We start from the raw sequence: 15,029 nt of genomic DNA, 5'->3' as shown, positions 1-15,029 counted from the left end.
GCCGCCGCGGCCAACATCCGCCTCGGGGGAAAGAGAGACAGAGATTCGCGTGCATGCACACTCCTATCTGCGGTGCCCTACAGCGCACGGAAAACAGAACACGCAGATGGGAGTGCGCATGCGCAAGTAGGCTTTTATTATATTAGATAAACGTTATGTTAATGTGGTCCACCTTTATAATAAAGGAACAAGGACCTGACATGATCCGTGTTTCGATTAACACATCTTCCTTAGGGGTCCGAAGAATTCCTTTATGGGCCACAATAACGTGCAAAAAAATGCTGAACCACGTAGTAAAACGGGAATACTTTGGGAAATTGCCTGAGGAAGATGTGTTAATTGAAACACAGACCGTGTCGGGTTCTTGTCCTTTATTACAAAGATGGACCACATTAACATAATGTTTATTTATTGAAATAAAGACTCGGCATCAAGTACATAGTTTCTGCAGTATTTTTCCTTGGTTCTCTGTTCGTCTACTACATGGCTGGTGGATTCTTCTCTTTGTGAAATTAGAAAAGGTACAGAGAAGGGCGATGAAAATGATAAAAAGATTTGGGATGACTTCCCTATGAAGAAAGGCTAAAGTGGCTTGGGCTCTTAGGCTCGGAGAAGAGATGGCTCAGTGGTGATATGATAGAGTAGAGTGGAAAGGGTAGATGTGAATCACTTGTTTACTCTTTCCAAAAATGCTAGGACTAGGGGGCATGTGATGAAGCTACTAAGTAGTAGATTTAAAACAGACTAGAGAAAATATTTCTTCACACAACATGTAATAAACTCTGGAATTTATTGGCAGAGAACATGATGAAATCAGTTAGCTTAGTGGGGTTTAAAAAAGGCTTGGATAATTTCCTAAAGGAGAAGTCTAAAGGCCATTATTGAGATGGTTTGGGGAAATCCACTGCTTATTCAGCATAAAATCTGTTTTACTACTGGGGATCTAGCTAGGTACTTGGGACCTGGGTTGGCCACTGTTGAAAACAGGATATTGGGCTTGATGGACCTTCAGTCTGTCCCAGTATGGCAATTATTATGTTCTTGTATACCACTTTTTCTGTTTGGTTTACACAATCAAAGCAGTTTGCAATCTGGGAGTTACGGAAATCCACAACTTTTCTGAGCAAATACTTCACCCCCTTAGCCTGAGAGTAAACGTATCCAGTTACAATATCTGCATGCAATCCGTACAGAAGTCTCTTGCAGTCACTCTGCTTCTTTTTCTTATTTTTACGCTTAAAATTTGTTTCTCGGTTGCTTCAGTGTCTTGAGATCCTTTCCTGGTGGTCCCCTGTTAGAGAAAAGGGTTCAGTCCCACGGTGCTGGACTGCAGCTTCACAGAAAAACTCTGGTGGATCTGTGGAGCTAGTTTGCTGTGTGCCTCTGTTCTTAGAGTACCCGTGGTCCCTTCCCTTGGGAGTCTGCTGGCTGGTGACTTTATTACTGGTTTTTAATGCAGGCTGTGTGCATCTGGAAGGAAACCCACCTGGATTTCAAACTGCATGCTGCCTTTCTTGCCCCCGACTGCGTGGCAGAGGATCTGTGTGTTGGAGATTGTAGTTGGTGTCTGGCTGGCTGGCAGTCCAAAGTAAACTAAACTAAACTAAACCTTGGGTTTATATACCGCACCATCTCCACGAATGCTGTGCATTTGATGATGTTTCTGAGGCAGGAAGTCCTTTTTCTCCACTCAGCTGCTTTTAAAAACGCTGATGGGCAAAGACACTACAGAACTGTGAGTGCCTTCATTATATTCTATGGGAACTTCGGGGGTGACTTGTGAGGAGTTTTAATTTGCATTGTTCACAGTTTCTGAGGGCAGGGTTCAGGTCTCCCACCTCCCCAGACCACAAGTCGCTATTTTTTATTTTCGGGTTTTTATTATTTTTGCCATTTTTTGTGGCATGAATTCACTGGCGGCGGCAATCTTGGATTTTTATCAGTCTTTTTTTCAAAGTTTTATTTCTGCCTTAAAACACCTCGATTTGCCTAAAACTTGTTTGGGTTGGACTCCCCAGCCCCTAATCTGCTGGATATGTACAATGATTGCACTGGATCAGCGTCCTTGTACCGCATGCCATAGCATGCGGGAAAGGGAGTGGGAACTTCAGATTGGCCTCCTCTACATACTCAAAGGCTGGGGAACTGAACTGGATCCATGACTTTGGTAAAAAAAATATCGTCCATCTGGCACAAAATGTCTATATTCCAAGTCTGGGGACTCTTGTGGTGGAACACGTATCTCAATAGCTCCCTGCCATGGATGCGGGGTGTGATTTTTTCACCGGAATTTATTGGCTTCTCTAGAAAGATTTTTCTATGGATCCCGCTCGTTCATCACGGCCAGCAGGCGCGTCAAAACCGTCTCAGCCTATTGCGCCAGTGGTGGAGCTTTCTGTTCGGGAGCTCTTTCATACTGCAGTAGCGGTCCTCGATTTCATCAGTTGCCATTCAAATGTTATGCCCATGCTGTCTCTGGATACTGCTATTTTGAATCCAGCTGATATCATTGCTGGGACTAGTCGCCTCGGCCGCCCTGAGAGTCCAGATTTGGGGGACGACCCTGCAGTACGCAAGCTTTTTAGGCATGGTTCTGTCTCTCTTCTCATTGCTGATGTTTTCAAACAGCTCAAACTGGATCCTCCTCCTTCCACTTCTCAGCCTTTGGTCATGGACCATTCTAATGTGTGGTTCCTTTTTTTCATCCCATCTGAAGCTTATTGGGCTGATTCAAGCACAGTGAGACTCTCTGGAAATCTCTTTCGGTCACCTAAAGCTATGGTGAAGCTTTATCCACTGGCTTCTGATTTTCTGTAGGTTTTTGAACAACCTAAGAGTGGATTTTGCTGTGGCACAGGTTATCAGGCGCAAAGCCCTCCATAGTGAAGGGGGGGGGGGGGCGGTAATGCTTAAGGATTCTCAGGATTGCAGAGTGGACATTATATTGAATAACATTACATTACATTACATTAGTGATTTCTATTCCGCTTGTGCCTTGCGGTTCTAAGCGGATTACATTTGAAGATGGCTGGACATTTCCAGGCGATGACAATACAATTATTTGTATAACTTTACAAACTTTGCAAACCTAACTTTACTTAACTTTTCGTACATAACTTTACATAACTTTACGTGGAGTTACTTTGTGTTACTTTACATTATCCTTACCGTGCTTGCATAATTTGCATTAAGTTTACATAATTTATCTTACATAATTTATCTTACATAACTTTACAAGACTTTACGTAGAGTTATTTTATGTTATTTTACCTTATTATTCCAGTACATTGCATAACTTACATTACATGATATTACAAAGCATAACCTTATGTTATATTACAACGCATAACCTTATGTTACTTTACATAATATTACAACGCATAATCTTATGTTACCAAAAAATCGTCTGTTCCTAGGTTGTTATATCTGATTTTTTCGGTATTTGGGGAGACTGTGTTTCTAGATATGAATTGGCTTTTCGCCCGATGCAGCTAGATTAGATGTTGCCTATGGGGACGAAGTTGCAGTTGGTTGTGAGTTGCAGTAGGTTATGAAGGGAGAGAAGATGATGGTAGATTATAATATTGGGATGTGTTTTTTGAATAGTATGGTTTTTATATCTTTTCGAAACGCTTTGTAGTCCGTAGTTGTGGTCAGCAGCTTGGATATGATGGGGTCAATTTTCGCGGCCTGTGTAGCAAGTAGGTTGTCATATAGCTTTTTGCGTTTTGTGCCTTTGAGTGAGGGGTAGGTGAATGGAGTCTGGGTTCTCCTTACTCTAGTTGAGAGGTTTCGGGTTAGGCGGCTGTTTAGGTAGAGAGGTGCTGTTCCGTTTAGTGCTTTGAATAATAGACAGTATAGTTTGAATTGAGTTCTTGCTTGTATCGGTAGCCAGTGTGAGTCGAGATAGGCATTAGTGATGTGATCGTATTTTCCTAGCGAGTAGATAAGTCTGAGTGCTGTGTTCTGTACTGTCTGTAATTGTTTGGTCATGTAAGCGGGGCAGGGTAGATAAAGGCTGTTGCAGTAGTCTACAAGTCCTAGTACAAGTGATTGGACTAAGATCCTGTATTGAATTTTGTCAAAGAATTTTCTTATTTTTCGCAGGTTGCGCATGGTGTAGAAGGCTCTTTGGATGGTTTTGTTAGTATGAGTCTGCATTGTGCATCTCCTGTCTATTGTTACTCCCAGGATTTTGAGTGCTGGCTGTATTGGGTATGTGATTGCATTTGACGTCAGATCAGTTAAGGTAGGTTCTTTGTCTTTTTCTAGCAGCAGGAATTTGGTTTTATCCGTGTTCAGTTTCAGTTTGTGGTTGGTCATCCATGTTTCTACCGTTTCCAGAGTTATTTTCAGTCGTCCTGATGAGTTGAGGTCTTGGGTATTGAAGGGGAGAAGGATTGTTATGTCGTCTGCGTAGCTGAATGAGACTATATTTAGGGAGTCTAGAGTGGTGCCCAGTGAGGATACGTAGAGGTTGAAAAGTATGGGTGATAATGGAGATCCTTGTGGTACTCCACAGGGGTTTGACCAAGGGTCTGATATGTGGTCTTTTGTCTTTACTTTATAAGTTCTAGTTTTTAGAAAGCCTTGGAACCAGTTGAGTACCAAACCTGTGATCCCTATGGCGTCTAGTATCTGGAGTAGTATGTTGTGATCCACTAGGTCGAAAGCTGCTGAAAGATCTAGTTGGATAAGTAGTATCCTGTTCCCTTTGCTGAGGTGTTGGTGGGCTATATCCATTAGAGATACAAGTAGTGTCTCTGTGCTGTGGTTTTTTCTGAAACCTGATTGTGATGGGTGTAGTATAAGCTCTTTGAAGTGGCATTTTTGAGTATCAAAGTGGTGGCGGCCACTTCCTTTACAGCTCGAGACTGTCATTCCAGATTGCGATATGCATCCTCTGTGGATGTTATTCCATATCTACCGCTGATACTGGATGGTGTGGATTATGTAGCAGACACCCTTTATGATATCATTTGAGTTCTTAGTAAGTTTCTACTTATGCAGTGTCTGCACCCGGACCCTTTGGATCTGTCATTCGGCTGGGGAAGTCTCCTCCAAGGACTCTCTAAATAGACTTCCTTTCAAGGGCCAGCTTTTCTTTGGTAAAGGCCTGGATGACCTTATGTCCTGTGTGGCCGAACGCTGCCCTAAGTCTCTCCCTGGGATCGTAGTGATTTTCGTTCCTCCCACAGGTTTCATCAGGGCTCCACAGGATCTTCCTCTCAGAGGTATTCCTAGAGCTACCACCCTCATTACAATAGTTCCAATTCCAGGTGGCCTCAAGCCTGTAGTTCCAGAGCAGCGGCTGCTCCTAAGAAGACCCAATGACGCCAGGAGTCAGTCGGAACTTTCTTGCATTGAAGGTCACCTTTCTCAGGAGTGGATTCGTGCTTCATTGGATCAATGGGTGCTGGACATCATTCAGGAGGGGCACAAGATAAGACTTCTTTTGCCTGCTTCCAGATCTACTTCTGGACTCTCCAGAAGATCGGCTGGAAAAGGAGGCCTGAGTTCGCACTACTGTGCAATATCTTTTAGACATTGAAGCAATAGAACCTGTGCCAGATCATGAATCGGGCTTAGGCAGATACTCCTTATACTTCATCATGCCAAATAAAGGCTCGGAAGACTGGAGGCTCATTCTGGATCTCAAGTTGGTCAACTGCTTCTTGCAGATTCCTCATTTCCATATGGAAACAGTACACACAATCATAGCAGCTGTCTCTCCAGGAAAGTTTCTAGCGTTCTTGGATCTCACAAAGGTTTACCTCCATTATCCAATCTTCCCGGAGCATCGAAGGTTTCTACATTTCCATGTTCTACAACAGCATTTCCAGTTCGCTGGTCTGTCCTTCGTCCTTGCAATGGTGCACCGCACTTTCCCCAAGTTGAATGGTAGTTGTGGTGGCCTTTCTCCTCCGGCAGGGGATCCAGGTTCATCCTTACCTGGACAACTGGTTGATTCTAGCTCCATCTCGTTCAATGTGCGAAAGAGTGATGGAGATGGTAGTGTCTCAGTTGCAGGCATTGGGGTGGATTGTCAACTTCAAGAAGAGCAATTTGATGCCCTCCCAGTCCTTGAAGTATCTAGGGCTTCTCTTCGATACCAAGCAGGGTCATGTGTGTGTTCCTGAGGCACGCAGACAGAAACTTCAACAAAAGATCAGAGCTCTTCTGCATTCCCCAGCTCCTATGACCTGGCTGTATCTTCAGGTTCTGGGGTCCATGGCGGCCTCTTTGGAGGTAGTTCCCTGGGTCTGAGTGCACATGCACTTGTTGCAGGAGTCCCTTTTCTCTTGGTGGTCGCCGCAACATTGGTCTCTTCAGATGCTGCTTTCCTGGATAGAGACAGCTTGCAACAGCCTGAGCTGGTGACTTCAGGGGGAGGCTCTCTGTCAGGGCAGGCTTCTTCGGATATCAGAGTGGATAGACTCTCATGATGGATGCCAGCCTGTCGGGCTGGGGTGCTCACTGTGGGGAACGATCTATTCGGGGGCAATGGACTCATTGTCAGAAACGTTAGTCGATCCAATCGTCTGGAACTCAGGGCAATTTGGCTGGCGTTATTTGCTCTCCAACCCATTCTAGTTGGAAAAGTGGTTCGAGTATTCTCCAACAAAGCCACGGCAGTGGCATACATAAATCGTCAAGGCGGCACGAGAAGCACTCTCTTAGGCCAGGAAGCTCGCATGTTGTTTCGTTGGGCGGAAACTCATCTTCTGTTGCTCTCTGCAGCCCACGTGGCCATCATCGTCAACGTTCAGGCAGATTTCCTCAGCTGACAGATTCTGGATCTGGGAGAATGATCCCTCTCGCGGAAGGCATTCGGTCTGATTGTTCAGCACTGGGGTCAGCCTCAGCTAGACTTGATGGATTCAGCAGAGAACTCTAAGGCCAAGCTCTTTTTCAGTGAAAGAACACAGTGCAGAAGCTTAGGGCTGAATGCTTTGGTGCAGTCCTGGCTGGTTCACGAGCTCCTGTATGTGTTCCCTCCATGGCCTCTAGTTGGTTGGGTCATCCACCGGATAGCGACGCATCCCAGCCTGGTGATTCTAGTGGCTCCTGATTGGCCTTGCCACCCGTGGTATGCGGATCTTGTACATCTTCAGCAGGACGAGAAGATCCGGCTCCCTCTTCATCAATATCTTCTCAGTCAGGGACCAGTGCTCATGGAGAACCCACAGCACTTTGGTCTTACTGCATGGCTCTTGAGTGCTCAGCTTTGATGAAGCATGGTTATTCAGAGGTAGTTATCTCAACTCTTTGGTGCTCGAAGAAATAATCTACTATGGCTTCTTATGCCAAAGCCTGGAAGGCTTTCCAAGAGTGGTGTGCTAGGTATCAGATGGTGCCTGAGAAGTCTCCCATTTTAGTAGTCCTGGCTTTCCTTCAGGAGGGTTTAGACAAAGGTCTGGCAGTGGCCTCCCTGAAAGTTCAGGTTGCAGGCCTTTCGTGATTTCAAGCGCGCAAAGGCACTGGTTCACTTACTGCTCATCAGAATGTGACCAGGTTTATGAGGGAGCACTTGGTTTGCGTCTTCCCTTGCGTCTTCCTTTCCCTTCTGGAATCTTAACATCATTTTGCAGGGCCTTGGAGAGGCCCCCTTTGAACCACTGAAGGATGCTTTTCTTTTGGACCTGACAATTAAGACCTGTCTTTTGTCACAATCCTATCCCTGAAATGCAGCTTTCGCCAGGGCAGGTTAATGTTAAACCTGGCCCGGTGATCCGGAGGGCAAATCAGGGGGATAGGATTGTGACCAAGCCTAGGGAAAAACCCAGGTTTCCCTTTGTAACAGACAGGTCGGATCTCCAGGGAGGAGAAGAGGAGAGTTGGGACAGCCCACAACAGCCCCTGAGAAACCTTTCTTTCCCTGGAGATCATCAGCTGCAGGGAATGATTAGGCTCCCAAAGCCAGCCAGGAAAGGTAGGCAGAAAACTCCTCCCCCTCAAAGGGCAGGGCAGTTTCCCTGGAGTACTTTTGAGGCTGCTTTGAGAGGGAGAAGGGCAGTCTGTCCTGAACCAGCTGAGGGAAGGAGCTCCCCTCCTGAAGGCATCCCAGAGGCTGGGGATTGGGAAATGCAGGAGCCTGACACAGACCCTTTGGACAACCAGCTACCCGGGATAGAACCTATGGAGTTTGGTGAAAGCTCCAGTCTGCCTGAAGAAGTCCTTATGGAAATCAGTTAAGTGGCAGGGCTGGAGAATGTGTGGTTTATTTCCCTACTGGGGGCTGGGGTTTGCACTGCTTTGGAGCAAAGGGGGTTTGTTAAGGGAAAACCCTTTGATGGACTTGTGCTGGCAGTTCCAGCACTGCTTGAATTAAGCAAGAAAAAAAAAAACAAACGTTTTTTTTTGAAATGTGATTCAGTCAGCTGGAGTTAAGCTGACTGTATTTTGACAGGGTTTGAGGGAAAGCCTGAGGGGAGTAAAGTGGGGAGAATTCACTATCCATCCAGGTTGGGATAGTGGGGCCATTAGTGGCAAGTCTGTTTCACAGATTACTTAATTGGTGAATTCACTTGCTCCCCTCCCCCCTGCCAGCTCTTGTATAGTTGGCTGGGGAAGAAGCCAGAATACCTGAAGGCTTGAAGCACCTGAACTATTTAGCTGTGCTGTGACAATGAACTTTGTTTGCCAGTGAGGAGAACTGTTGGTTTTTGGTTCTCCGGATTCCCTGAAAATAGTTTTTGGTTTTTGTTTATGTTCCTTACCTGAACAAAGGTCTGAGTCGGTCCCTTTTGCTTTTTGGAGACCGCCTCATCGTGAGTGCCTGATTTAAGTATTTGCTTTATGACTTTTGTTTGAGAACAAACTATTGGACAGAACATATCACACTTTTCTCTGAATAAAGTGTATTACTGAGGATTAATGAAGAATTGACTTTTTTCTGTCTTTGTGCTTTATTGATAAGCCAGTGAATAGTAACCAGCAGGACCTCTCTCAGTTGGGGAGGCACGTCAGAGCGGCGTAACTGTGGGCGCGGGCCGGACCCCCTTGATCCACAGGTACCGGCTCCGCTACAAAAATGGTATCAGGAGTGGGATAGTGCGCCTCCTGCTGGACATTCGGAGAATTTTTTTTTTTGGAAAAAAAAAATATATATATATTTTGGGAAAAAAAAAAAAAAGAGTTTTGGACTTTAGCTAATTTGTTGTGTTAGCTTGTTATTTTAGTTTATTGTGTTGGTTCCTGTCTGCGAGGAGCTGAGTTCCAGGCGGCTACGACAGGGTGTGCGGAGGAGGCACGGGACCAGGGAGATCCAGCCTACACTTGCGGTGGTCCAGAGTCGGAGGAAAGCCCAGGAGTTCCGGATGTCTGTATAAGAGGACAGAGACGCAGTTAAGCGACTGGGGGCCAAGGAGGCCTACAAACCAAAGGCGGAGACTCACCTTGCTCTCTGGTAAGCTACTAAACCAGGGGGGGTGAGGGGATTGGCTACCCAGTTATTTTGGTACCGCACTTGGGTTGGTCTCTCTGTTTGTGTCTTTTCCCAGGTGTCGGGCCAAGATGGACCAACAGCAATTGATGTCGTTTTTGACTGCCGAAAGGCAAAAACAGTCCGAAGACTTACAAGCCGTGCTGAAGACCAATCAGGAACTATGGTATAGGTCTCAGGAATTGGCCCGCAGGCAGCACGACGAGATGGTAATGGCTATGGGAGAACAAACGAAGGTACTTTCGCAAATTTTGCAGAGACCATTACCATCAGGAAGTAGTGATCAAGGAGTTGGTGGGGCACAACCACCCGCAGGAGTAGCTCACCCCCTGGCCATGATGAATCTTTGTAAGATAACGCCGGCCGATGCGCCAGATGAGTTCCTGTCGGCATTTGAAAGGGTGGCTACTGCTGCTGGTTGGCCTCAGGGTCAGTGGGCGGTCAGGCTTCTGCCCTGTCTGGCAGGTGAAACCCTGTCTGCTTTCCAGACGCTAGCACCAGAGGTGGCCAATGACTACCAGGCGGTGAAAAATCACATTCTAGAATACTTGGGTTATACGCCTGAGCATTACCGTCAGCGTTTTAGGGCGACGGTGATGCAGGAGAAAGAAAGACCCAAGGCTTTAGCGCAGAGACTAACTAAATTAGCGGAACGTTGGCTTCATCAGTGTCTAGGAAATCCTAGGGCTTTAATGATGGAAATTATAAGGGAGCAGTTTCTGCGGTCCTCCCCGAAAAATTTACGGGGTTGGGTGCAGAGGCAGGGCTGTAAAAATCTAGGACAGACGCTTGAGGTGGCGGAGGCCTACATAGACGCCCAGGGCGCTTATGAGGAAGAGTATATAACAAGCTCGCAGAGTCTGGCAAAGGCGAAGACCAGTAAAAGCCAGGATTCCCCTAGTAAGGTCTCCGGGTACCCCAAAGCTAAGGAGCCCACTCAAAGGGAAACCCTTAGGTGTTATCGCTGTGGAAAAGCTGGATATACCCAGCGTTATTGTAGAGTTACCAGGGACCTGGTAATAACCCAGGGCCCCGGTGCCAAGGTCCCGAAGGAATATCAGTTAAAGGTATCTGTAAGAGGAGAAAAGATCGCAGCCCTAGTAGATACAGGAGCTGAGATGTCGGTAGTATCAAGACAGTTGTGGGAGGAGGTAGGTGATGGCCACAAGACAAGGTTGAACAAAGTGCCCATCACCTGTATTCATGGGGAGGCCCAGGTATACCCAGTAGGTTCCCTGGACATAGAGCATGGGAGGAAAAAGGTCCCCATTAAAGTGGCAGGTCTGGATTCCGCTCCATTTCCGTTAATTCTGGGAAGGGATTGGCTTGATTCAGCACTAAGAGGAAAACCCAGAGGTAATCAGGTCCTGGGGAAGTGGGTGCTTGGGTGCCATAGAGGTAGGAATACTCTCGCCTCACCGGAGGGGAGACGAGGAGCCCGGGCAACCAGACCCAAGAGTTGGAGGCCGACTATCCGGTGGGCCCCACTTTCGGATAAGGCGAAGGCACCCACTCGGGCCTACTTCAAGGCCGCAGGATATGACTTGTATGCAGCCCAAGATCAGGTCATACCTGTTAGGGGGCGAGCTTTAATAAAAACCGATATACAGGTATCACCTCCCCCAGGGGCGTATCTACGGGTGGCCCCGAGGTCAGGGTTAGCTCTCCACCAGTCGATCGATGTAGCTGCTGGGGTTATTGACCCGGACTTTAGGGGAAACGTAGCGGTACTCCTTGTAAATCATGGGGAGTCCGAATACAAAGTACAGTTGGGGGACCGGGTAGCACAGCTGATCTGTGAAAGAATTTGGCACCCCGATGTTATACAGTGTAGTGGCCTCCCGGAGACAAGTAGAGCACAGCGGGGCTTTGGCTCCACGGATATTGAGGGGCCTGAGAGTAGAGTTCAATCGGATTCCCAAGATACGCCCCAGGGCAACATGGTGACAGGGGCCCTTACGAAACTGGAGGCTGAGGTACATCTGATAAAAAAAGAATTAGCCTCTGCTCGGCAGGATTGGGAAACAGGGTTTAAATCATGTACTGAAGCCAGTTACCAATCCTGGAAAGACCCCATAGACCAGGACCATACAAGGTCCCGGGAACAGGTTCTTACCCAGTGCCAACTCGAATCGGAGAAATTGTCCCGCCTCATGGAGCAAGTCACCACCCAGCTTAGGCTGGTTCAGGGACAAATAAAAGAAAGTCAGGACCAACAACAAGCTGTTCAGCATAGTGTTAAGGAGTTAAAAAACACTTGCGGACAGCTAACCGTAAGAACAGGGAAGGCTGAAAGCTGGGGGGTAACCCAAAAAGAACAGGGGGAACAATTGGAACAACACGCTCAGCATTTTGAGAAGGTCTTAGACACATTCAAAGGCATGGAGCAAGAGATGGAGGAACTAAGGGAGCAAATTGCTCAAATAGGAAAGGAGGACTTGGGGGGGATAACACAGGTTATCGCCGCTTTAGCCCAAAGGGTGGAGGGGCTAGAGGGTCCTAAAGATCATAGTAGTGGAGCGGCAGGAGGGCAGCGGGAGGTTGCCCTATTACGGTGGCCGGAAGATTTTGAAGACCCAGACCCACCTCCCCTAAGTCAGGAAAGAAGGGGTAATAAACCCCGGAAACGCTTTTGAAAGGGATTTAGGATCCCAGGATGGGCAGCCCTTAAAGGTGAGGGTATGTCACAATCCTATCCCTGAAATGCAGCTTTCGCCAGGGCAGGCTAATGTTAAACCTGGCCCGGTGATCCGGAGGGCAAATCAGGGGGATAGGATTGTGACCAAGCCTAGGGAAAAACCCAGGTTTCCCTTTGTAACAGACAGGTCGGATCTCCAGGGAGGAGAAGAGGAGAGTTGGGACAGCCCACAACAGCCCCTGAGAAACCTTTCTTTCCCTGGAGATCATCAGCTGCAGGGAATGATTAGGCTCCCAAAGCCAGCCAGGAAAGGTAGGCAGAAAACTCCTCCCCCTCAAAGGGCAGGGCAGTTTCCCTGGAGTACTTTTGAGGCTGCTTTGAGAGGGAAAAGGGCAGTCTGTCCTGAACCAGCTGAGGGAAGGAGCTCCCCTCCTGAAGGCATCCCAGAGGCTGGGGATTGGGAAATGCAGGAGCCTGACACAGACCCTTTGGACAACCAGCTACCCGGGATAGAACCTATGGAGTTTGGTGAAAGCTCCAGTCTGCCTGAAGAAGTCCTTATGGAAATCAGTTAAGTGGCAGGGCTGGAGAATGTGTGGTTTATTTCCCTACTGGGGGCTGGGGTTTGCACTGCTTTGGAGCAAAGGGGGTTTGTTAAGGGAAAACCCTTTGATGGACTTGTGCTGGCAGTTCCAGCACTGCTTGAATTAAGCAAGAAAAAAAAAACAAACGTTTTTTTTTGAAATGTGATTCAGTCAGCTGGAGTTAAGCTGACTGTATTTTGACAGGGTTTGAGGGAAAGCCTGAGGGGAGTAAAGTGGGGAGAATTCACTATCCATCCAGGTTGGGATAGTGGGGCCATTAGTGGCAAGTCTGTTTCACAGATTACTTAATTGGTGAATTCACTTGCTCCCCTCCCCCCTGCCAGCTCTTGTATAGTTGGCTGGGGAAGAAGCCAGAATACCTGAAGGCTTGAAGCACCTGAACTATTTAGCTGTGCTGTGACAATGAACTTTGTTTGCCAGTGAGGAGAACTGTTGGTTTTTGGTTCTCCGGATTCCCTGAAAATAGTTTTTGGTTTTTGTTTATGTTCCTTACCTGAACAAAGGTCTGAGTCGGTCCCTTTTGCTTTTTGGAGACCGCCTCATCGTGAGTGCCTGATTTAAGTATTTGCTTTATGACTTTTGTTTGAGAACAAACTATTGGACAGAACATATCACACTTTTCTCTGAATAAAGTGTATTACTGAGGATTAATGAAGAATTGACTTTTTTCTGTCTTTGTGCTTTATTGATAAGCCAGTGAATAGTAACCAGCAGGACCTCTCTCAGTTGGGGAGGCACGTCAGAGCGGCGTAACTGTGGGCGCGGGCCGGACCCCCTTGATCCACAGGTACCGGCTCCGCTACACTTTCTGGTCACCATTGTTTCACCACAGTGTATTTCGGAGCTTCAGGCTCTTTCATGCAGGGAATCCTCCCTCCGTATTTCGGATGCAGGTGTTTTCTTCCGTACCGTACCTTCCTTCTTGCCAGAAATGGTCTTGGCTTTCCATGTCAACTAGGAGTTTAGGTTGCCTACATTTCATCCAACAGGTTCAGAGCTCAAAGATCAGATCTTATGCAGATTGGATGTCCGGAATGTTTTGCTCCATTATTTGGAGAGGACTAATTAGTTCAGGTTGTCTGATCACCTTTTTCTTCTAACTGCTGCGCCTCGCCATGTTAGGCTGGCGTACAAGTCCTTGATCACTTCCTAGATTTGAATGGCCATTTCCGCAACTTACATTGCAGGTGGTAAGCGCCGCTGATCTTGCTTAAAGTACATTTGACAAGAAGTGTGGAAGCGTCGTAGGTGGAATCTCACGCAATTCATCCTGATGAAATTTACAGGGCGGCTTCTTAGTCCTCTTCATACTTTTACCTGGTTTTACCGAGTAGATGTGGTGACGCGTTTTGATGCCATTTTCAGGACCTCGATTTTGAGGGCAAGTTCTTCTGTCCCTTTCTAGTTACCATTGCTTTGGTACATCACCTAGCGTATGGAATCCAGTAGGAACGAAACAGAATGGAAGATTAGGTTTATACCTTCGATAATCTTCTTTCTGTTAGTCCCTGGAGGATTCTATACGACCTGCCCTCTCTGTATACACTGAATTGTTTGGAGTAGCTTGCTTTTTTATGCCTCTGTTACTCTCCTTGCAGGCTTGAAAATTTTCCAGCCAGTTGCCAGATCCAGTGGGGCGTTTTTGTGAGTATGCATATTACCGGAGGCCTTTCTTGGAGTGCTCATTGCACATAGCAGGTTAGTTCTCCATTGTCCCTCAATGTTTTTCTGAGTTGCCTTTGTGCCTGTATCACTTGTTAATATTTTGCACAGCAAACCAATTCATGCATTACTTATGTTGATGGGGATTCTCCCCCCTACTATCCTTGTCATGGAATTGTTCAGGTATGTTGCTTGGCTTTGGGACTTAATTGGATATGTTTACTAATTCTCAGGTTAAGGGGGTAGAGGATGTGCTCAGAAAAGTTGTGGATTTCTGTAACTGAATTACGGTTTGGGTTTGAACACCTAGCATATGGAATCTTCCAGGGACTGAAAGAAAGAAAATTATCGAAGGTATAACCTAATCTTCCATTTAGACAGGTACTTATTTTGTACCTGGACAATGAAGTGTTAAGTGACTTGTGCAGATCACAAGGAGCTGCAGTAAGAATCGAACTCACAACCACAGGATGCTGAGGCAGGTGCTCTAACCACTAGGCCTCTCCTCCATGATGTTTGCATGTGGTGGTAGGGTTATGTGTGTGTTCTCCTTAATATGGAAACAGCTTGACATATGGGTCTGAAATTTTGGGGCTGCAGTAGGGCTTAAGCAGAGATATATGAGTTTTGGGTTTTTTTAAATTTTTGTACTTTTGATGCTTGGGAAGAAAGAAACGCC

At 46.7% G+C, this 15,029-nt stretch overlaps 1 protein-coding gene across 4 annotated transcripts in view; it reads left to right on the top strand.

Moving 5' to 3' along the window:
- Window positions 1-15,029, top strand: part of OTUB2 (OTU deubiquitinase, ubiquitin aldehyde binding 2) — a 95,717-nt gene that overhangs the window by 49,562 nt on the left and 31,126 nt on the right. The window lies entirely within an intron of this gene.

Source organism: Geotrypetes seraphini, chromosome 7, assembly GCF_902459505.1.
Source record: "Geotrypetes seraphini chromosome 7, aGeoSer1.1, whole genome shotgun sequence".
Lineage (NCBI taxonomy): Eukaryota > Metazoa > Chordata > Amphibia > Gymnophiona > Dermophiidae > Geotrypetes > Geotrypetes seraphini.
Note: the sequence above shows the minus strand (reverse complement) of the source record. Positions and strands in the feature narration are given on the sequence as shown.